Below are 23,302 nucleotides of genomic sequence, written 5' to 3' on the forward strand. Positions count from 1 at the left end.
TCTACCAGTCGTTCAAAAAGAAAATTGAAATACCAGCAAAAATAAAATTACCTTTCGCATTTAGGTACCTACATAATTAGTGGTAAATACTGTGATTTTCATACGTAAGCAAGTCGGACACTTGGAAACGCAAAAGAAAAATGTTTGGCCCAGTAGTGTGAGACGATTGTTAACTACCTGTGTGCTAAGTTTCGAATTGCATATTTCGCAATAATTTTTACTTCTCAGCAAGAGAATTACTGTACACAGCATTAATTTAAATGTGAAGGAGATGGTGAAAAGTGTATGGAATATGTACCTTACCAACTTTGGCGATCTAGGTTCAATCGTCTCTGCTCTCTCCGTTGTGGTCTCTCTTTTTCTTTCTTTTTCTTTTTTGCTCTCTGTAACACAAAACAGATTTTCAGCTTTGAGGAAACTGAAAACGCAAATGCAACGAAAATCGTATTTCTGAAATCTCTGTAGCCCTCTTTAACTATGAGACTTTTTCGGATATCATGTAATACGTGATCACAGCAGAACGAATAATACATCCATGGCTATTAACACACCACACATTTCTCGAAGTACTTAGAGACTTATGTCTGTCAGTGATAGCTTACAGATCTGTAGCCTTGTAGATAATCATTTTTCAACCTCAATATTGCGCTTGATGTTGTCGTATGGACTGTATACGTAAAAATAAGCCACCAAGAAAAGCGTGTTCATAAAAGTAAAACAAGTTTCCTTTAATCGGTTATTGGGCATCCAAAATATGTGCTTGATGCAGAGGATCTGTCTGATGCCGCCGCTCCTATGATGAATACTGTTTAAATGCCTGTGAAGGCTCACCACGACAAGAACAATATCTGTAAGTCTGCGAGGAACGGAGGGGTTCCAGCAACAGTTGTGCAGAACTTCAGGCCCGTTGCACTTCTTCACATACCCTAAGGAGAATAATATCTGGCCTGAGGATTGTCAAAATGAGGAGGCATTTATGATAGCCATTTTTAGCGTTAGTTCTTCTCGAAATATTCACCCTTCAGTGGGACGAATTTTTCACAATGATGCGGAGGCCGCGATTGGACAAGTCTGCATTTATCAGTTCAGAAAAACAGGAAGTGCTTGCCACGCATTTGTTTTTCCGTCTGAGGAAACAAGATAAGAGTCCATTCCAAGCAAGAAAACCTGCAGTCAGGAACACACTTGTTTCATTTACTATCCATTATGTAATTTATTATCAACACAGACAGAATTGTTGGTACAGACCAAATGAGATCGTTTCCATAAAGATTTCAAAAGAATGAGTCTTAAAATCATAAAACGCAAGACCTCTTGGCTAGCGTAGGAATTCTCCAACAGGCCCTCTAAGAACTCCATATGAATGGATAGATACGGTGGACGAATTCCAGTACTTTAGTAGCATGCGTTGTTGCGTCTGATAACACCAAGCATTAGGAGACTGCAAAACAGAACATGGGTACGCCTGATACTGTTGGATGGATCATTTCCTAAAACTTCTAACATTCTAAACAACACATATATCCGATGTGCACTAATATATGGACTAAAAGCATGACTCGTACCTGACATTAGGAATTTTATCCTGACAATAGAAACAAAGTTCCTCAATTCTAGATATCAGAAAATCCGAAGTGACACCTGCCATAGATAAATGGGTGACAGTTGTGGAAAGACCAGAGATATATAGTAAGAGGTCAGTCTGCAACTGCACCTGAACTGAAAAATTATGATACCCACACTCTTGCCAACATCAATATGATCGTATCATAACTGATTCTTGACGACTGACTCAAACCCTAATGCTCAATTATCATGTGTAACACTATTCCTATTACTTAAATGAACACGTGGCTCTGTGATATCTTTTGACAACACAAATGTTAATTCAGTCACATTTATTTTATCAAATATGCCTTGTATAAAATTGCAGTTGGTTTTATATTTGCAAGATACCTATTAATAAGCTTTAAAATTTAAGCATTTCTATACATCACAACATTTTACTAAACGTATTATGACTACAGTTATCATTCTGAGACATCGTATCAGCCTTACTTAATAAAAATTAGCAAAATTGTAACGAAGTATCAAAAATAACAATTTGATGTAATATTTCCACTAAAGTATTACAGCTTGTTCACAAACTCATAAACAAACTTTATTGCCTAAAAGCAGTCAACTACATTCTCAAGTAAAGATGTATGTTACACAAAAACCATCTCTTCTAACAACGTCCAGCTTCAATATGCAAATATTTTGAAAACCCAGTATGATTATGCCATAATCCTTTTTACATCTACTTTTTCAGTACATATTAGCAACATAATCTTTAATCGAAAAAATATGGTATTTTCAAGAAACTACCATATTTGTGCCATATGATTTTGTAGCTGATTGCATCGGAAGTACGTCTTTGTAGCCAACAGTAAGGTTGTGTACAATTAAATTTTACAATTTTCTGACCATATAATATATTGATGCATACCCATTTATCTCACCCATTCAGAGTGTAAGAACAAAATGTAACTGATTAAGTATATGACATTAATTTGTAGATAAATTGCATCACACTTTGTTGTATACAAACCTCGACCTAATTCAAAATGTATTTGCACTGATCAGTGTAACTGAGATAGAGCAACCTGTTCTCTGTACCTACAAATAAACTAATTTCATTACAAATACAACAGCATGAAAAATATATAATTGAGGTCGTTTTGGATACAATGATGTAGACCTAAGCAGTATAATATGGATATTTCTTCACAACATGGGAGAAATATGTGAGATTTTCTGTCTGCCATCAACTTCATGATCCAAACCTTTCGTTCAATATACTCAAGATGTTGAGTACCAGTATTATAATTTCAAAATACAATAATACTTAAATTAAAAGAAAAAGATCATGCACAATCACCATTTAAGAAATACTGATTGTTCATCAGTGTGAAGTGTGAACAACAGTGTTTTCTGTATTAAGGTTAATTCTTTATAATTAATCAGAAAAATCTGACAGAACAATTGGAAGCACAAAAACAGTAATATCTGAGAAACGTCGAGGAATAAGGGATCCAGCAACAGTCCAAGTCAAATTTTACTTGTACTTCATGATTAGTTTTAATTAAAACGTATTTGGGCAGGTATGACCAACGTGCCATGATGTCACTGGGAGTATGGGTGAAATAGTATCTTATAGTAACCTCTTATTTACTTTACACAGCTGAGTAATATCTCATACAGGTTATTACTACATCAATGCTGCCATTATCTCTAGCTGAATATCGATATCGTATTCTCAAGACAGGTTATTCGATATTGTCCAAGAGTTATAAATAAAAAGTGACCTTCAACAACTATAATTTCTTTTTGATAGGCAGTCGCTGTAGTTCCACAGAGTATTTGCCTATAATTAAAGATCTTGTAATGTGTCAAAGAAAACTGTTAATGCAAAAGAAGAAAAATCTTGTGCTATATATACAGGTGGATAAAATATAACAGCATTCGCAAAATGATTTAATGTTGCGTTCTCTTGAAACAGGTGATACTACAATTTTAAAAAGGGTGTTATCCAGAGTAATGAAAAAACATGTGGAAGAATTCAGAATATTTCACAATAACACCAATAAGCTGCACTCTTAAAATATATACCTAATGTAAAGTCAAGTTTCCATCTGAACTATTTGGATAATTAGATATTATTTTACTGAAAGTAACAAAAAATTTCAATAATTGCAGGAATAACAGTTTCAGATTGAATGTTGAAGAAGAAAATAATTCAAATAGTTCATGGCAGACTGAAATATGAAATAATAAATATATTTTTAACTTCCCAAGTGCTTCCCATATTCCGAATCTCGTAGAACGACTGAAGATTGTTTTATACAAAACCGCATAACTTGGGTGGTATATGGCTTAAACCATGAAAGTTTAAGTAGAACAAATTTCACGAAGTCTTCTTACAGGCATCAGAATGCTTCATTAAAGTAAACAGTTAATTGGAAAACGTCACATTTTCAGATGTTCTGTGGCCTCTTTGACATATGACAGTGATCCTGCCCAGCTGTTAGGATAAAATAAGACGGGTAGCACTTCATAAGATACGATTTATCTCGTGTAATTACCGATGTCTACATAAACTATTACGAATTTTCTCCGAAATCGTTAGCTACAAAATATCTTCTGCGTGGCTCCACTTTAGTAAATGGCTCTCCTGGTATCTCAGCAGCATAGGTAACGAGTTAAGATGCAACTAACTGCGAATATATTTGTATTTTTGGTGCCTTATCTTTTTTTTCATCTTGCGGTACTGTCATAGGGTAGAAAATTATTGCTCAATAGTGCAAACATTCTGGAATGATTCCCGATGCCCACATCATTCCACATAGTGTTAATGCATGGATATGCCATAATAGTGTACATGTTGCTGATTGGTCGGCTATCTGAAGATGCGGAGGAAGCTCGGAATAAGGATCTCGGGAATTACCGAGAAGGTTTTACGCGAAAATATTCCCGTGAGAAAGCGATTCATGACGTATTCCATCGGCTTCGGCATCTTGGAATCCACTGATCTCGAGATTTCAAAACATGAAAATTGAATAGTGTAAACAGATGCCACCTGAGGCAAAAGATCTGCTTTTCGAGCCATCTCCCAGTGGACAAGGAGACAGCGACTTTCTGATAGTGAAAACGACTCCAGCTACAGTGAAAAATGTGCTTAATTCATTAGACAAAAAACTGCAGGCAACTGGTATATTTTGTGATCTGTCAAAGACAGAGACTGTGTAAATCACAATATCCTTTTATGTAAATTTTAATATTGTAGTGTAACAGGAAATGCTGCAAAATGGCTCAAATCTTATATCTCTGGCTGGAAACAAAGAGTGCTATTAGGAAAGAGAGATGTATCAAGCTATCAGGCATCACCCAACTGGGAATTAATTACATGTGGAGTCCCACAAGGTTCCATTTTAGGGCCCCTAATTTTTCTTGTGTATATCAGTGACCTTTCATCAGTAACATTACCAGAAGCCAAGTTCGTTTTTTTTTTTTTTGCCAATGACACAAACATTGCAATAAATAGAAAATCAAGTGTAGTCTTAGAAAGGTCAGTTAATAAAATATTTGTGGACATTAATCACTGGTTCCTAGCCAATTCTTTGTCACTAAACTTTGAAAAAACACACTACATGCAATTCAGAACTTGTAAGGGGTGTCCCACGAGCATATGCCTAACATTCAATGACAAGCAGATAGAAGAAGTGGACAGTGTTAAATTCTTCGGATTACAGCTTGATAATAAATTCAACTGGGAGGAGCACACTACAGAACTGCTGACACGTCTTAACAAATCTCTATTTGCAATGCGAATTGTGTCAGACATAGGGGATATAAAAATGAAAAAGCTGGCATACTATGCTTACTTACATTCCATAATGTCATATGTTATTATTTTTTGGACCAGTTCATCAAGCCAAGTTTTTCGGGCACAAAAACGTGCAGTAAGAGTTATATTTGGTGTGAACTCAAGAACATCCTGCAGAAGCCTGTTTAGGGAACTAGGGATACTAACTACTGCTTCCCAATATATTTATTCCTTAATGAAATTTGTCATTAAAAATATATCACTTTTTCAAACCAACAGCTCAATTCATGGAATCAATACTACAAATAAGAATAATCTTCACAAGGATTTAGTCACTTAGTCTTGTACAAAAAGGTGTGCATTATTCAGGAACACATATTTTCAATAACTTGCCAGCAGCCATAAAAAGCTTAACAACCAATGAAATTCAGTTTAAGAGAAGCCTAAAGGATTTATTGGTGGCCAATTCCTTCTACTCCATTGATGAATTTCTCAGTAGAACCAACTTATATATAACTTATGCACAGTTTCAGTGCAGTAATGTGTTCATTGTAAATAAGTGTGTGTGTGTGTGTGTGTGTGTGTGTGTGTGTGTGTGTAAGTACAATCTAATTTCTGCACCAGTTCAGTGTAGTAATGTATTCATTGTAAATAAGTATTTAGTAGTTGTATTACACGTTTATTACCTTATAAATAAATAAATAAAAATTTATTTTATATTCAATGCATTAGTATTTGTAAAATGATTCTTTCATATATCGTTCATTAAAAAATGACGACCATGCCACGTGGGACCTTTGGAATGGTACATTAGCTTATTTGTTTGAGTTGTAAATCTTTGTCATGTATTGTTGTTTTTCTGACATGTTCTACATCCTGGAGGACCTCCTCACTACAGATCAATTGTAATGAAAGTAAATCTAAACTAATCTACGAAATTGACTGCGTTGTCGACTGAAAAATGTGAAACACGGAATAAAACATTTCAGTATGTTAATGTCGACTTCTAATTTGTTACCAACGGCTTAAAAATACTTTATACCTGAAGTCTCACTTGAATCGGCTAAATTACCAGTATTTGATAAGCCAAATAAGATCTGGCCTCTCGAATTTTGTAATTCCGGTTTCGTATTGGTAACCAACGACCGCACAGATTTAAAAAGATCACATTTTTCAAGTATTTTATTCCCATTTTTGTATTTGGTACACACTGCTGGCGCAAGGTTCTCTGGGAGCGGAAGGACCGATCAAAATAAGGATTGAACGTCATTTGTATTAAGATCTTTACTAACACTCCTAAGGAAAAGTAATTTTGCCAATTAGGCCGACAGGACGTTGGCATATTAATACAAGACCCTTCGATTAGCTACTACCATTTAACAAAAGTTGCTGATGATCGATAAAACAATGTCTTCAAAAGATCTTAAGGTTTAAGTACAAATCTCAATAATGCCCCAAGTAACACTGATTTACAATAACGAGACAAAAATCGGCACAGACGGTGAGAGACGGCGGCAACATTTCCCGCACAGGGCGATGAATGGCAACAGAGTTCGCCCACACTGCTGAGCGGCTAGGGGGGCCCAGGCACGAACCATCGTCCTCCAAGGCAGGAGGCCAGTGACAAATGTTAGTTTGACAGGAAGTGGACCGTCGGCTGGGAACGCAAAGTCGCCTGCAGTCAGTCTCAGCGTGGACAGCAGGGCCAAAGCTATTGAAAACAGAATCTACCGATGCCATTTCAGTAACCCATTTCCGTGTATGCATGCTCTCGGAGTAGCGTTTCCGATTACTGATCAAAAGGTTCTCAAGGACAAGTTCCAACCACGGTACTGCTTACGTTTCGAATAAAATTCTTCAGTAATGGCGGCCCAGCACTTCCGTTTTAAGAAGTCACTCACGTTCTGACTTGTCTAAAAGGGCTGAGGAGGGGACACAGGTTCAGGCCCCTCTCTCACCTTTCTGGTGGGAAAATGCCCCTAAAAGGTGGAGGAATCAGCGATGATGGATGGTCTGAGGACGCAGAATGCAGTGGAAACCACTGCATTAAAAACATGTGGCACGTAACTGAAAAAGAATCTTGATGATTACACTATTGGCAAAGGATTCCGGACTATTCCCCCATTCGGATCTCCTAGAGTGGACTGCCAGGTAGGAGGTCACCACCATAAAAAGACTGAATTACGAAGGAAAGAGTAATGTTCTATGAGGGAGGGGAACGTCAGTTGTTTGAACTTGGTGGCGAAGATAGAAAATACGCAAAGGGAAATGCTAACGCTTATCCTAGATATATTGGGGATCGATTTCTGGCCAGACTCCAGGGAAACAACAACAGCAGCCGAAAATGGTGTAGCAGGAGTACGATTCATTATAATTAGGAAGGTAGGACATAGGGTGAGTTACTGCGAACAGTTCAATGATAGGGTTCTCTCACCAGAATCGACAGCAAAACAACTCAGACATCAAAAGTTCAGGTATACTTGCAGGCGCCACAAGCAGAAGAAGAAGAGGTAATGAAAGTATATGATTAGTGAACTGGCAATTCTGTACGTAAAGGGGGATGAAAATCTGATACTCATTGGGGACTGAGATGTGGTTGTAGATGAAGGAGTAGAATATGGGCTTAATAGTGTATAGTCTTAGTAGTTTGAATAACGAAAGAAAAGCTTAACTCAGTTATGCAGTAAATTTCTGCTTATAATAGCGAACACATGGTTCAAGACATAATAGGAGGAGGTATACTTGCAAAAAGGATAGGAGATACGAGAAGATTTCAGTTCAATTACGTCATGGTCAGGTAGAGATTCCGAAACCAGATATTGGATTGTCTGGCTTCCGTAGGAGCAAATATAGACTCATATCACAATTTAGTAATGCTGAAGAGGCCGGCCGGTGTGGCCGAGCGGTTCTACGCGCTTCAGTCTGGAACCGCGCGACCGCTACGGTCGCAGGTTCGATTCCTGCCTCGGGCGTGGATGTGTGTGATGTCCTTAGGTTAGTTAGGTTTAAGTAGTTCTAAGTTCTAGGGGACTGTAGACCTCAGATGTTAAGTCCCATAGTGCTCAGAGCCATTTGAATGCTGAAGAATAGCCTGAAGTTTAAAGAGCTACTCAGAAAGAAACAATGGGAAAAGAAGGAGGATACGGAAGTGCTGAGGAATGATATGCCAGGAGCTCTCTGAGGGCACAGATACTAAGCTAATGAATAGGTCAATAGGCATTTCAGCAGAAAACGAATGGACGTCTCTAGAATCACAAAAAGGGATAGGTGCAAAGTGAAATAAGGCAGAATGGATAGATAAAATTCCATCGGAATCGCTAAAAATCATGCGTGGCATCAAGTGGCAATAAAAGGACTGTTCACGTTGGTGAGTAGAACTGACGGTATACAACCAGACTTTCTGACAGATATCATTCACAGTATTTCGAAGACTGCAAAGCCGACAGGTACGAGAATTATCGCACCACCAGCTTAACAGCTCATGCAAGCAGGTTTCTGACAGGAATAATATAAAAAAGAATGGAAAGGAACATTGAGGATATGTTAGATAATGATCAGTTTTGCTTTAGGAAAGGTAAAGGAGAGGCAGTCCTGACATTTCGGTTGATAGCGGAAGCAAGACTGAAGAAAAGTCGAGATACGTTTATAGGATTTGTCGACCTGGATGAAGCTTCGACCACATAAAATGGTGCAAGAGTTTCGAACTTCTGAGAAAAATGAGGGTAACCTGTAGAATAACCAAGAGGGAGCAGTAATAGTGGAAGACAAGGAGCGCATTGTTCCGATTAACAAGGGTGTAAGAAAGGGTTGTAGTCTACTCTTCCATCTATACATCGAAGAAGCAATAAGGAAAATAAAGAAAGTTTCAAAAGTGGAATCAAATTTATGAGTTGGAAGGATGTCAGAAATAAGGTTCCGTCTTCAGTGAAAATAAGTAGAAATACAGGATCTGTTGAATAGAATGAACAGCACTACAGAGTCTGCGCTGAGAGTAAATCGAACAAAGATGAAAGTAGTGAGAGGTAGAAGAAATAAGAACAGCGAGAAACTTAACATCAGAATTGGTGAGCACGAAATGAATAGTAGGAAATCTGCTAAGCAGGAAAATAACCAATGAGGGACACATGAGAGAGGGAATAAAAAGCAGACAAGCGCTGGCAAAAAGGGCATGTAGTCCTCAGTCTTCTGAATGGTTTGATGCGGCCTGCCACGAATTCATCTCCTGCATCAACTTTCTGTAAGACCCTGCCAGTGGACTGTACTGACACTACAACGACCATTCCAGAAGTTGCTTGTCAGTTAGTGCTGTGAATCTACCGACACTACCAAAAAGCAGGTGCATTGATGTAACGGTTCCTCAAAAGCCACTCTTGTGACTGGGCGTAGTTACGACTTATATGGTGAAAGTCCTGCTGTTTCAGAAACAAAAATAGCGGAGCAGGCTTGTATACATACAGTCAACTTTAGACAGGTATCACTGGTCACCACGAGGAGACAGGTACTAGAGGACGTCTACGCCAGTTTATGCAGCTCGCCATTCCTCTCCTACGCCAACACCTTTATCTCAGAGCAGCACCTGTAGCCTACGTCCTCAATTATTTGCTGGATATGTATCAATCTCTGTGTTCCTCTGCTGTGTCTACCCTCTACTGCTGCCTCTAGTACCATAGAAATCATTCTCTGATGTCTTAACAGATGTTCTAGTACACAGTTCCTTCTTCCTGTCACTGTCTTTCGTACATTTCTTTCCTCACCAAATCTGCAGGTAGCCTCCTTACTGCATACCCTATCACTGCACCTAATTGTCAACATTCTTCCGTAGCATCACATCTCAATTAATGATTCGATTGAGTTGTATACCGATTTTCAAACAGCATGTTTCACCATAAAGCTGTGCTCCAAAGTTATTGCTGATCTGTATTAGCCTTTTTTCTGTCATTCCTACTATAAAGGCCATTTTCCCCCATTTTTACTAATACCACATTTCAATCCCCTATGACTATTACAATTTTATCTCCCTTTACGTAACAGAATTATCTGTTCAATATTTTCACAGACTTTTCTGTTTCTTCTTGTGCTTGCGATGTCTTCATGTATATGTGAACTATTGTTATCAGAGTTTTCTGCTGCCGATTTTGATGATAGGAAGCCTATCATTGAAGTGTTCGCACTTACCCCCTCTATCTCTTACTTTTCTATTCATAATGAATCGTACTCTGTTATACAAGTTTCTGCTGCTGCTAACTTTACCTTATGCCCGTCTGACCATAAAACCTTGTCTTCTTCCATTTCACTTGAATGACCCTCACTATATCCAGAGCGAGCCTTAGCATTTTCCTTTGCAGATTTTCGAGCTTTCCTACCGTGTTTAAACTTCTGGCATTTCTTTCCTAGAATCGTAGAACGTTACCCTCTCGTTGGTTATTCACTCTTTTTCTCGTGGTGATGTCCCACTTGGCAGTCGAGTTCGGGAGATCCAAACGGGGAACTAGTCTGAGATTGAGAAGATCATAAGACTTTCTCAGTTACGGGCCACATGTACTGTAGATACACGTTATGTGCTCTTCATGCAGTGGTTTCTATTGGCTTCTGCATTCTGGGGTCATTTATCACTGCTGATTCTTTCGACTTATAAGGGCAGTAATGGTAAGAGGAAGCCCTGAAACCTTGTGTGCTCCTCCGCCCTCTTTGACAAGGCAGAATGTGGGTGCCATCTTATGGCGGAAGTCTTTACCCGCCTTTGCAGATTAACCAAAATGTAAACAGTGACGAGGTTCGAACCCGGACTCAGGAAGCTTTGATTACTTGTTAAAGGTGCTACACCTACACGATGGGTGACTGTCTCCTAGAACCAACTTTATGTCTTAATTTCAGGAGGAAATTGCATAGAGAATGTACGTTTGGAGTTCAGTATTGTCTGGACAGAAAGAATCGATACATTTGTGATGTGCTGCAGACGGAAGTTGAAATCCGAAGAATCGTTGATGAAAGAAATATATAGAAAACACTGACAAGAAAATGGGACAGGTTGGTAGGACATCTATTAAGATATGAGGGAATAATCCCATGGTGCTAGAGGCAGTCGTACAGCGTAAACACTGTAGAGGAAGGCAGAAACTGAAATACATCCAGCAAATGACTGAGGGCGTAAGGAACAAGTGCTACTCTGAGACGAGAATGTTGGCACAGGAGAGGAATTCGTGGCGGGCGCATCAACTGACGTAGGCCTCCTCTCGTAGCCGTCACCTCGTGGTGACCGACGGCCCCTGTCTAAAAGTGGCTGTACACAAACAAGCCTGGTCCACTATTTTTGTTTCTGAAACAGCAGCACTTTCTCCATCTAGGTCGTAACAGAATCGAAGCAAAATCGTGTCCTTTGAACAACCATGAGGTCAATGCACCAGCTTTTTTGTAGTGTCAGTAAATTCAAAATGATAACTGTAAAATGACTTAGCCTTTCGGGAATGGTGTGTGCGGCCTAATCTTGTCGCTATGGTCAGTAGTTTATCCAGTCTGTTAATAAGTATTCCCATACATCACCTAGAGAATGAAGTTATTTTCAGTCGGACAAAAAATATTATACGTAGTTGTCAGGAACAATCTTGAAAGCTTCTAATAGTGTTGCATAGTAAGCTGTGCTGAGAAATAATTGTTAAGTAGAAAGACCGACGAGTTGCGACTTCTCCAAGTTCACTGACGTTAGCCGATCAGGCCGCTGCGCGCGCAAATTCAAGCGGCAAGCCAGGTACCGCTAGTGTCAGCCAGAGACTGCAAGCCTTTGGTCCAGGCTGCTTTCTGACGGCCAGTGTCCAATTTCTGTATCACTTTCTTGTAGTGTTTAAGGGTACCAAACGAAGAACACTTTTCGCGACACCGTATCAGGCGAGCTGCTTGAAACAGTGCGCGCTATGCAAATGAGGTCGCAAACGGCGCGTGGCATGTAATTTTTTTTTTCCTAACAGTTATATCCCAGCTCATCCTGCCTTCATCTCCCTGTATATCAGCACGAAAATTATTAGCACGAATATGTGTATGATTTAGAAACACTTCTGTAAGCAACGGTATGAGAGGACTCACGTATTAAGTTCCCAACATCACAATCACTGAATTTACATTAACACTAACCTTACACTTCCTTCATCTTAAGATTAGCATTGTAAGTAATACACGTTGCTTTGACGTACCATTACTCATACTACCATACGTAACACATCTTGTCACCCCTTACCACACGATCTTGTTGCATTCAGATCCACGATACAAGGAGTTGTCAAACTTTTATCTTCATCAGATTTGGGAAAGAACATGAAAGTTATCAAAATTTACATGTATACCAATATTCAAACTATGCTAACAACTGTGAACTGCATTGCAGAGGTTGCTTACCATTCTACTACACGTTAGGATTTCATCCACATTTCAGTATGGAGCATGGGAATAACCACTGTGTATATGCCTCTGAGCTACGGGAGCGAAAGTATAAAGCTGAAGTATATTCGCAGATTTCTCACTTAATGCCAGTTTTCGAAATTTCGTAAGTAGCGTTTTGTGGGATAATTGGCGTTCTCCTTCAAGTACAGACAATTGACTTTTCTCGGTATTTTCACGACGTTCTTCCGTGAGTCGAACATACTAGTGACTATTCATGCAACACTTCTTTGTATACTATAATACACAAGTCAACAAAAGTTCGGAATATCATAGACTTACCACAGTGACCTGTTATAGTAAACCAAATACCTTAGGAATAAAGTAATTACTTCTGAAAACAAGAACGATTCTGGTTAGTTACGAAAAATTATTTGCAATACAAAGCTGCCTCTCTCCTAAGGGCACACCTTGAAAACAAAAACAGTGAAAAATCTTTATCACATGATGATAATAATAAGTCTTTAGTAGAGAGAATGTTCTTCCCACACCCGCATGAGTACTTTCACTCTGCGTGGCATTCTCTGGATGAGAGCATCAAGTCTATCTTGGAGTATGAGGTCCCACTCCTCAATGGTAGCCTCAGTAAGGTCCTGAAGATTGTCAGATGGATTCGGATACTGTGCAATGACCACCTTCAGCAGGACCAATGCATACTCAGTTGCATTCATGCCTAGGGACTGAGCTGGACAATGCATTCGCTTGATGTTGTACCTTTGTAGATACCGAGACACTGCTGGAGTAGGTTGCGGTCTTTCATTGTCATCGACTAGGATGAAGATGTCACTGACGTCACTGTCTGTAGAGCCTTACAGTCGTTAGCAAGATCTCTTATGGATATCGGGGGCCAGTCAAATTCCGTATGTGGGAATTAGAGGGGTCTACCATCCCATCATTATTGGCTCCCACAACATTACACTTCCACATGCCAACGGATGGACTTCCTGAACGTAATGGCGTTCCTGGTATCGTCTAACACTTTTCCAAACATGACATTAGTCCATTCTGCTATGGTCCAATGCTGATGTGAAAGATCCCAGGTCTTTCGATGCGTCGGTTCAGTTGGTTCCGTCCAAAACCTCTCATTCTGCCTCTGGAATCACGACTACCCTGATGCAATCTTCTATGCACTCTTTGGTCTGAGATATAAATCACTGTTGTCAGATAGAAATCATTTCTAATATTCACAGCAGTTGATGCGGGGCGCCAGCGAGCTGACAGTTGTAAGAAATGTTCCTGCATTGGTGTTGTCTTACGACGTCTATCGTTCGCATTTGCTGTCTCTCTGTACTTTCTCCGCACCTTAGACACACCACTCTGAGTGACATGTAACCGATCGGCAACATCTTGCTGTATATGACCTCCAGAAAGTAAAGCCACTATCCCACTTCCGTAAAAAATGTTGTACGCCTCTACGTGGCATATTACTGCAGTGATGAACACAAACTGAATAAAGCTGTTGTTGATACTGGACTGCTCGCGCTGTGCTACTGCGGCAGCGATGCGTTTACATGACTGGGAAACGGCCACAAAGCATGCCAGTAGTGAACACCGGCCAGTATATGTACTCTAACGAAATAATTAATGAAGTGTCTGCGTAGATCAGTGAGACCTCTAGTATCGTAGACTACATTCTTTCCCATATGTTGATATGAAATGTATGATGAGATAAAAGAAATTATTCAGTTAATGAAGGGAGACGAATATTTAACAGTCATGGGTGACTGGAATTCGAGAGTAGGAAAAGGGAGTGAATGAAAAATAGTAGGTAAATATGGATTGGGGGTAAGAAATGAAAGAGGAAGCCGCCTGGTAGAATTTTTCACACAGCGTAACTTAATCATAGCTAACACTTGCTTCAAGAATCATAAAAGAAGGTTGTATACATGGAAGAACCCTGGCGATACTAGAAGGTATCAGATAGATCATACAATGGTAAGAAAGAGATTTAGGAACCAGGTTTTAAATAGTAAGACATTTTCATGGGCAGATGTGGACTCTGACCACAATCTATTGGTTATGAACTGTAGATTAAAACTGAAGAAATTGCAAAAAGGTGTGAATTTAAGCAGCTGGGACCTGGATAAACTGACTAAACAAGAGGTTGTACAGAGTTTCAGGGAGAGCTTACAGGAACAATTGACAGGGATGGGGGAAAGAAATACAGTAGAAGAAGAATGGGTAGCTCTGAGGGATGAAATAGTGAAGGCAGCAGAGGATCAAGTAGGTAAAAAGAAGATGGCTAGTATAAATCCTTGTGTAACAGAAGAAATATTGAATTTCACTGATGAAAGGAGAAAATACAAAAATGCCGAAAATGAAGCAGGCAAAAAGGAATACAAACGTCTCAAAAATGATATCGACAGGAAGGGCAAAATGGCTAAGCAGGGATGGCTAGAGGACAAATGTAAGGATGTAGGGGTTATCTCACTAGGGTAAGATAGATACTGCCTACCGGAAAATTAAAGAGGACTTTGGAGAAAAGAGAACCACTTGTATGAAAATCAAGAGTTCAGATGGAAACCCAGTTCTAAGCAAAGAAGGGGAAGCAGAAAGGTGGAAGGAGTACATAGAGGATCTATACACGGGCGATGTGCTTGAGGACAATATTATGGAAATGGAAAAGGATGTAGATGAAGATGAAATGGGAGATACGATACTGCGTGAAGAGTTTGACAGAGCACTGAAAGACCTGAGTCGAAACAAGGCCCCCGGAGTGGACAACATTCCATTAGAACTACTGACAGCCTTGGGAGAGCCAGTCCTGACAAGACTCTACGATCTTGTGATCACGATGTATGAGACAGGCGAAATACCCTCAGACTTCAAGAAGAATATAATAATTCCAATCCCAAAGAAAGCATGTGTTGACAGATGTGAAAATTACCGGACTATCAGTTTAACAAGTCACGGCTGCAAAATACTAACACGAATGCTTTACAGACGAATGGAAAAACTGATAGAAGCCGACCTCGGGGAAGATCAGTTTGGATTCCGTAGAATTATTGGAACACGTGAGGCAGTACTGACCTTACGACTTATCTTAGAAGAAAGATTAAGGAAAGGCAAACCTACGTTTCTAGCATTTGTGGACTTAGAGAAAGCGTTTGACAATGTTGACTGAAATACTCTCTTTCAAATTCTGAAGGTGGCAGGTGTCAAATACAGGGAGCGAAAAGCTATTTACAACTTGTACAGAAACCAAGATGGCAGTTAAGAGTCGAGGGGTAAGAAAGGGAAGCAGTGGTTGAGAAGGGAGCGAGACAGGGTTGCAGCCTCTCCCCGATGTTATTCAATCTGTGTATTGAGCAAGCAGTAAAGGAAACAAAAGAAAAATTCGGAGTAGGTATTAAAATCCACGGAGAAGAACTAATAACTTTGAGGTTCGCCGATGACATTGTAATTCGTCAGAGACAGCAAAGGGTTTAAAATAGCAGTTGAACGGAATTGACAGTGTCTTGAAAGGAGGATATAAGATTAACATCAACAAAACCAAAACGAGGATAATGGAATGTAGTCGAATGAAATTGGGTGATGCTGAGGGTGTTAGATTAGGAAATGAAACGCTTAAAGTAGTAAATGTGTTTTGCTATTTGGGGAGCAAAATAACTGACGATGGTCGAAGTAGAGATGATATAAAATGTAGACTGGCAATGGCAAGGAAAGCGTTTCTGAAGAATAGAAATTTGTTAGTATCGAATATAGATTTAAGTGTCAGGATGTCGTTTCTCAAAATACTTGTATGGAGTGTAGCCATGTATGGAAGTGAAACGTGGACGATAAATAGTTTACACAAGAAGAGAATAGAAGCTTTCGAAATGTGGTGCTACAGAAGAATGCTGAAGATTAGATGGGTAGATCACATAACTAATGAGGAGGTATTGAATAGGATTGGGGAGAAGAGGAGTTTGTGGCACAACTTGACAAGAAGAAGGGATCGGTTGGTAGGGCACATTCTGAGGCATCAAGGGTCACAAATTTAGCATTGGAGGGCTGCGTGGAGGGTAAAAATCGTAGAGGGAGACCAAGAGATGAACACACTAAGCAGATTCAGAAGGATGTAGGTTGCAGTAAGTACTGGGAGATAAAGAAGCTAGCACAGGATAGAGTAGCTTGGAGAGCTGCATCAAATCAGTCTCAAGAATGAAGACCACAACTACAACAACATGTTGATTTAGCGGTGTACTTCGAGCCCAACGCTCATAACAAAAGGGCTCCACTAAAGCCAAGCCTGTATATGGTGAGAATTTCCCGAAAGCCACAGAAGACGGGCAGGTACGGCGTAACTGAAATTGTATTGTTTGTATACTGGCAGCTGCGGGACGCCGTCGAGCTCCAATGGCGTAAGATACTTAAGCGCATACTTATAGCATTGTTATTACAAAAAAGCGGCCTTGTTGTTGGGCTCGACACCTGAAGTATTTCTCAGATATGTAACCACTAGAGAACCTCTGGAGAATGGTGAGAAATACCAGACCATGAGGCGGCGTAAGAATGATGTGAGAGATCTCATGCTCCACTTCAGTCTCCAGGTGACAAGATTCCAAATTATGCTTTACCACAAGCACAAGAAAAATGCAATCGCTTGCAAATGAATTTATTCATGTGTATCAAACATCTGTTCGCTGTATTACGACATGCAAGCCTCAAAAATACAATAGTTGTATCGTTACAGTTCCACAAAAGTACTGCCAAGAAAAGCAGACGAATTAATTTCAAGTATAAATTACCCGCACTTAAGTGACATATGACTCGCAGACGTATGGCAAAAGGAATATAGGTAGGTATGTAATCAAAAATGTTAGCTTCATGGGTATGTAACATCGTAATACAAAAGCTGTATAAAAGCCATGTTGCTCCCTTTTAAATGCTCAAAGTAGCGGAAAAGCTATACAAAGTCGCTAAACTGTGATATAATTATCAGAAACATCCGAAATTTACCGTAATTGTAGGCTGTATGAGAAACTGACATAATGAGTCATCTATCGAACCGCAAGTTGCAAGCTATAGCAGTGTTCAGATGTTCCGTAACAGACTGAACAAACAATTCCTAGAGAAATCTATTTACTCATTTAAGATTTTCGCTGACTGTATCCTCTTATCAAAAATTTCGATCTCCTCCAGAGTAGCTATCCATGAACACTTTGCGCAATACTCAGATTTTTTTTTATTTTTTATGAATCTCACTCAACGTGTTATTCTGTACCAAATGCTTCTTGATGCTACCTTTATTACTACCGCCTTTTCTTTTTTTTTTTTTTTTCGCCGTGCGGTTCTAGGCGCTTAAGTCTGGAACCGCGTGACCGCTACGATCGCAGGTTCGAATCCTGCCTCCGGCATGGATGTGTGTGATGTCCTTACGTTAGTCAGGATTAAGTAGTTCTAAATCTAGGGGACTGAAGGGGACTGATGACCACAGATGTTAAGTCCCATAGTGCTCAGAGACATTTGAACCATTTTTATCCTCAAGGTTAATAATGGTTTGTAAGCGCATTCCTACATTCAGTTCCTTAAAACGGTTTACTAACGTACTGTTATGTTATGTGTCAGGCTCTAAGCATTAATTTCTGTTTCTTGTTATGATATTGAGCAAGATTATTCTTAAGTCTAGGGGTGCCGGCACGGTAGCTCAGCGTGTTCGGTCAGAGAGCCGATTGGCCTCTGTAATAAAAAAACTAAGTGGAAGGATCAACCACTGAACTTTAACAGGATGTCTTGCGACGTCCGCAACGACCAAACACAACGATCAATAACGAACAAAATGGAAAAAAAAAAAAAAAAAAAAAAAAAGGGGGTAGCGTCTTTGATTCATAATCAAAACGTCTTCCCTCCCGGGTTCGATCCCCGCCACTGCCTAAATTTTGATAAATAGTCAGCATTGGCGGCCGAAGACTTCCGGCATAAGAAGTCAGCCTCATTCTGTCAACGGCCTTGTCAAAGAGGGCGGAGGAGAGGATAGAGGTTCAGGGCACTCTCTTATCCTAGGAGTGGGAAATTACCCCTAAAGGCGGAAGAATCAGCAATGACCAACGACATGCGGAAGCAGAAGGCAATGGAAACCACTGCATTAAAGACACGTAATGTGTACCCACAGGACATGTGGCCTGTAATTGAAGAAGTGTCATGATGATCTCTCCATTGGCAAAAGATTCCGGAATAGTCCCCCATTCGGATCTGCGGGAGGGGACTGCCAAGGGGGAAGTTACCATGAGAAAAATATTGAATAATCAACGAAAGGATAACGTTCTACGAGTCGGGGCGTGGAATGTCAGAAGCTTGAACGTGGCAGGGAAACTAGAAAATCTGAAAAGGGAAATGCAAAGGCTCAATCTAGATATAGTAGCGGTCAGTGAAGTGAAGTGGAAGGAAGACAAGGATTTCTGGTCAGATGAGTATCGGTTAATATCAACAGCAGCAGAAAATGGTATAACAGGTGTAGGATTCGTTATGAATAGGAAGGTAGGGCAGAGGGTGTGTTGCTGTGAACACTTCAGTGACCGGGTTGCTCTAATCAGAATCGACAGCAGACCAACACCGACAACGATAGTTCAGGTATACATGCCGACGTCGCAAGCTGAAGATGAACAGATAGAGAAAGTGTATGAGGATATTGAAAGGGTAATGCAGTATGTAAAGAGGGACGAAAATCTAATAGTCATGGGCGACTGGAATGCAGTTGTAGGGGAAGGAGTAGAAGAAGAGGTTACAGGAGAATATGGGCTTGGGACAAGGAATGAAAGAGGAGAAAGACCAATTGAGTTCTGTAACAAGTTTCAGCTAATAATAGCGAATACCCTGTTCAAGAATCACAAGAGGAGGAGGTATACTTGGAAAAGGCCGGGAGATACGGGAAGATTTCAATTAGATTACATCATGGTCAGACAGAGATTCCGAAATCAGATACTGGATTGTAAGCCGTACCCAGGAGCAGATATAGTATCAGATCACAATATAGTAGTGATGAAGAGTAGGCTGAAGTTCAAGACATTAGTCAGGAAGAATCAATACGCAAAGAAGTGGGATACGGAAGTACTAAGGAATGACGAGATACGTTTGAAGTTCTCTAACGCTATAGATACAGCAATAAGGAATAGCGCAGTAGGCCGTACAGTTGAAGAGGAATGGACATCTCTAAAAAGGGCCATCACAGAAGTTGGGAAGGTAAACATAGGTACAAAGAAGGTAGCTGCGAAGAAACCATGGGTAACAGAAGAAATACTTCAGTTGATTGATGGAAGGAGGAAGTACAAACATGTTCCGGGAAAATCAGGAATACAGAAATACAAGTCGGTGAGGAATGAAATACATAGGAAGTGCAGGGAACCTAAGACGAAATGGCTGCAGGAAAAATGTGAAGACATCGAAAAAGATATGATTGTCGGAAGGACAGACTCAGCATACAGGAAAGTCAAAACAACCTTTGCTGACATTAAAAGCAACGGTGGTAACATTAAGAGTGGAACGGGAATTCCACTGCTAAGTGCAGAGGAGAGAGCAGATAGGTGGAAAGAATACGTTGAAAGCCTCTATGAGGGTGAAGATTTGTCTGATGTGATAGAAGAAGAAACAGGAGTCGATTTAGAAGAGACATGGGATCCAGTATTAGAATCGTAATTTAAAAGAGCTTTGGAGGACTTACGGTCAAATAAGGCAGAAGGGATAAATAACATTCCATCAGAATTTCTAAAATCGTTGGGGGAAGTGGCAACAAAACGACTATTCACGTTGGTGTGTAGAATATATGAGTCTGGCGATATACCATCTGACTTTCGGAAAAGCATCATCCACACAATTCCGAAGACGGCAAGAGCTGACAAGTGCGAGAATCATCGCACAATCAGCTTAACAGCTCATGCATCGAAGCTGCTTACAAGAATAATATACAGAAGAATGGAAAAGAAAATTGAGAATGCGCTAGGTGACGATCAGTTTGGCTTTAGGAAAAGTAAAGGGACGAGAGAGGCAATTCTGACGTTACGGCTAATAATGGAAGCAAGGCTAAAGAAAAATCAAGACACTTTCTTAGGATTTGTCGACCTGGAAAAAGCGTTCGACAATATAAAATGGTGCAAGCTGTTCGAGATTCTGAAAAAAGTAGGGGTAATCTATAGGGAGAGACGGGTCATATACAATATGTACAACAACCAAGACGGAATAATAAGAGTGGACGATCAAGAACGAAGTGCTCGTATTAAGAAGGGTGTAAGACAAGGCTGTAGCCTTTCGTCCCTACTCTTCAATCTGTACATCGAGGAAGCAATGATGGAAATAAAAGAAAGGTTCAGGAGTGGAATTAAAATACAAGGTGAAAGGATATCAATGATACGATTCGCTGATGACATTACTATCCTGAGTGAAAGTGAAGAAGAATTAAATGATCTGCTGAATGGAATGAACAGTCTAATGAGTACACAGTACGGTTTGAGAGTAAATCAGAGAAAGACGAAGGTAATGAGAAGTAGTAGAAATGAGAACAGCGAGAAACTTAACATCAGGATTGATGGTCACGAAGTCAATGAAGTTAAGGAATTCTGCTACCTAGGCAGTAAAATAACCAATGACGGACGGAGCAAGGAGGACATCAAAAGCAGACTCGCTATGGCAAAAAGGGCATTTCCGGCCAAGAGAAGTCTACTAATATCAAATACCGGCCTTAATTTGAGGAATAAATTTCTGAGGATGTACGTCTGGAGTACAGCATTGTATGGTAGTGAAACATAGACTGTGGGAAAACCGGATCAGAAGAGAATCGAAGCATTTGAGATGTTGAAAATTAGGTGGACTGATAAGGTAAGGCAGGCTGTTCCAACTCGTCGGCTCCGTTGTGAGCCGCGGAGCGCTCCCTGCTCCAGGGAGCCGTGTCGCTCGCTGTGGCCATTCAAGTGGGCCGGCACGCCGGCACGTGGCACGGCTGGCTCAGGCAGGCGGCAAGGCAAACGTTTTGACGTTCCAGCTGCGTCTTACAAGATCGACAACCTCATACTCTTAGCTGCTAAGGCGTGGTGACGTGCTACACCAGGAAATACGATGTTCAGCAAATAAATAAGAAACAACTGTTTTACAAGGAATTGCATATTATATTTATTGGGCCTCTGTAACTTGGCATTTTATTTTCATTACAAGATCGGAGATATCAGGCGTCAAAGTGTTCGCAGCGTTAATGCGGAGGATGACCTTCATTGTTGCATCCTGAAGAAACGATCGTTCCTTACTTTTTCCTCTTCTCATTGCTGAGGAAAGATGCTCACAACAATATGGAGATACAAACATGCACATGGTCTGAGCGTCATTTTTGTGAAGCTTGGGAAATGTTTGTTGCTGTAATGAACGATACCATAGTGACAAATCCAACGTGTTGTAGTACCTCTCTTTCAACAAAGTTAAATTTTGCAAATCAATAATCTCCAATTGAATTGACGATGACAAGTCATCGGGGGAAACTGAAAAAGAATTGCTGAACACCTTAAGTTCCATTTCCAAACTAGTGAGGTCACGGAATCGTGTTTCAGACGACGTGATGAGCTGGTTTAACTTTGCTTGGTAATCGCCGAAAGTGGTACCTTCAGGTAGTTTTAAACAAGCAAGACGATTGAAGAACGTTAAATGTCCATTACTCATGTGCCTCTCAAATAAACGTAACTTTCCATGAACGCGTTGATCTGGTCGTGCATGTCAACGATTAGCTGCCCTTTACCCTGCAATGACAGATTTAAATTATTCAGATGCATAGTTATGTCAGCTAGGAACGCCACGTCTGATATCCATTTTAAATCTTTCAGACCACGCATTTCTTCCCCTTTCATGTCGAGAAAAAGGGAGTTTTCCTCACGAATGGCAAAGAAAACGTCAAGAACTTTTCCCCGACTCAGTCAACGAACTGTACTGTGGTAAGGTATATCCCCATACTCAGCTTCCATATCTTTCAGGAATCCTTTGAATTGGCGATGATTCATACCGTGACGCCGCACAAAATTCACACACTTCACGACATCTTTCATTACGCAACCTAGCTCTACTGTTTCAGCACACAGTGCCTCTTGGAGAATAAAACAATGAAGAGTCAAAATGACTTTCCCGAATTCGTCCCTGAGTTTATTTTTCAAACGAGAAGCAAAATCTTGATGACGCCCGATCATTTGTGGTGCACCGTCTGTCGCCACAGAATGGAGATTATCCCACGGCAAATTCATATTGTCCACTGATTCACAAACAGCTTCAAAAATGTCACGTCCTGTTGCGGTGTAATCGAGTGGTAACACATCCAAGAGCTCTTCAGTTACTTCTAGCTCCATGTCGACACCACGCACAAAGACTGCAAGCTTGGCACAGTTCGATAAGTCGGTGCTTTCGCCAAGCGCGACAAAGCTCTCCGCCTTTTTCCTGAGCTGTGTCTCTAAATCAGCTGCCATGTCCAGGATTCGACGAGACATTGTTTGCTTCGACAGGCAAACCCTTTCAATTACCTGCACCTCCCTTGGAAACAAACATTCTGCAACTGCTACCATGCAC

This window comes from Schistocerca cancellata, chromosome 7, assembly GCF_023864275.1.
Source record: "Schistocerca cancellata isolate TAMUIC-IGC-003103 chromosome 7, iqSchCanc2.1, whole genome shotgun sequence".
Taxonomy (NCBI): domain Eukaryota; kingdom Metazoa; phylum Arthropoda; class Insecta; order Orthoptera; family Acrididae; genus Schistocerca; species Schistocerca cancellata.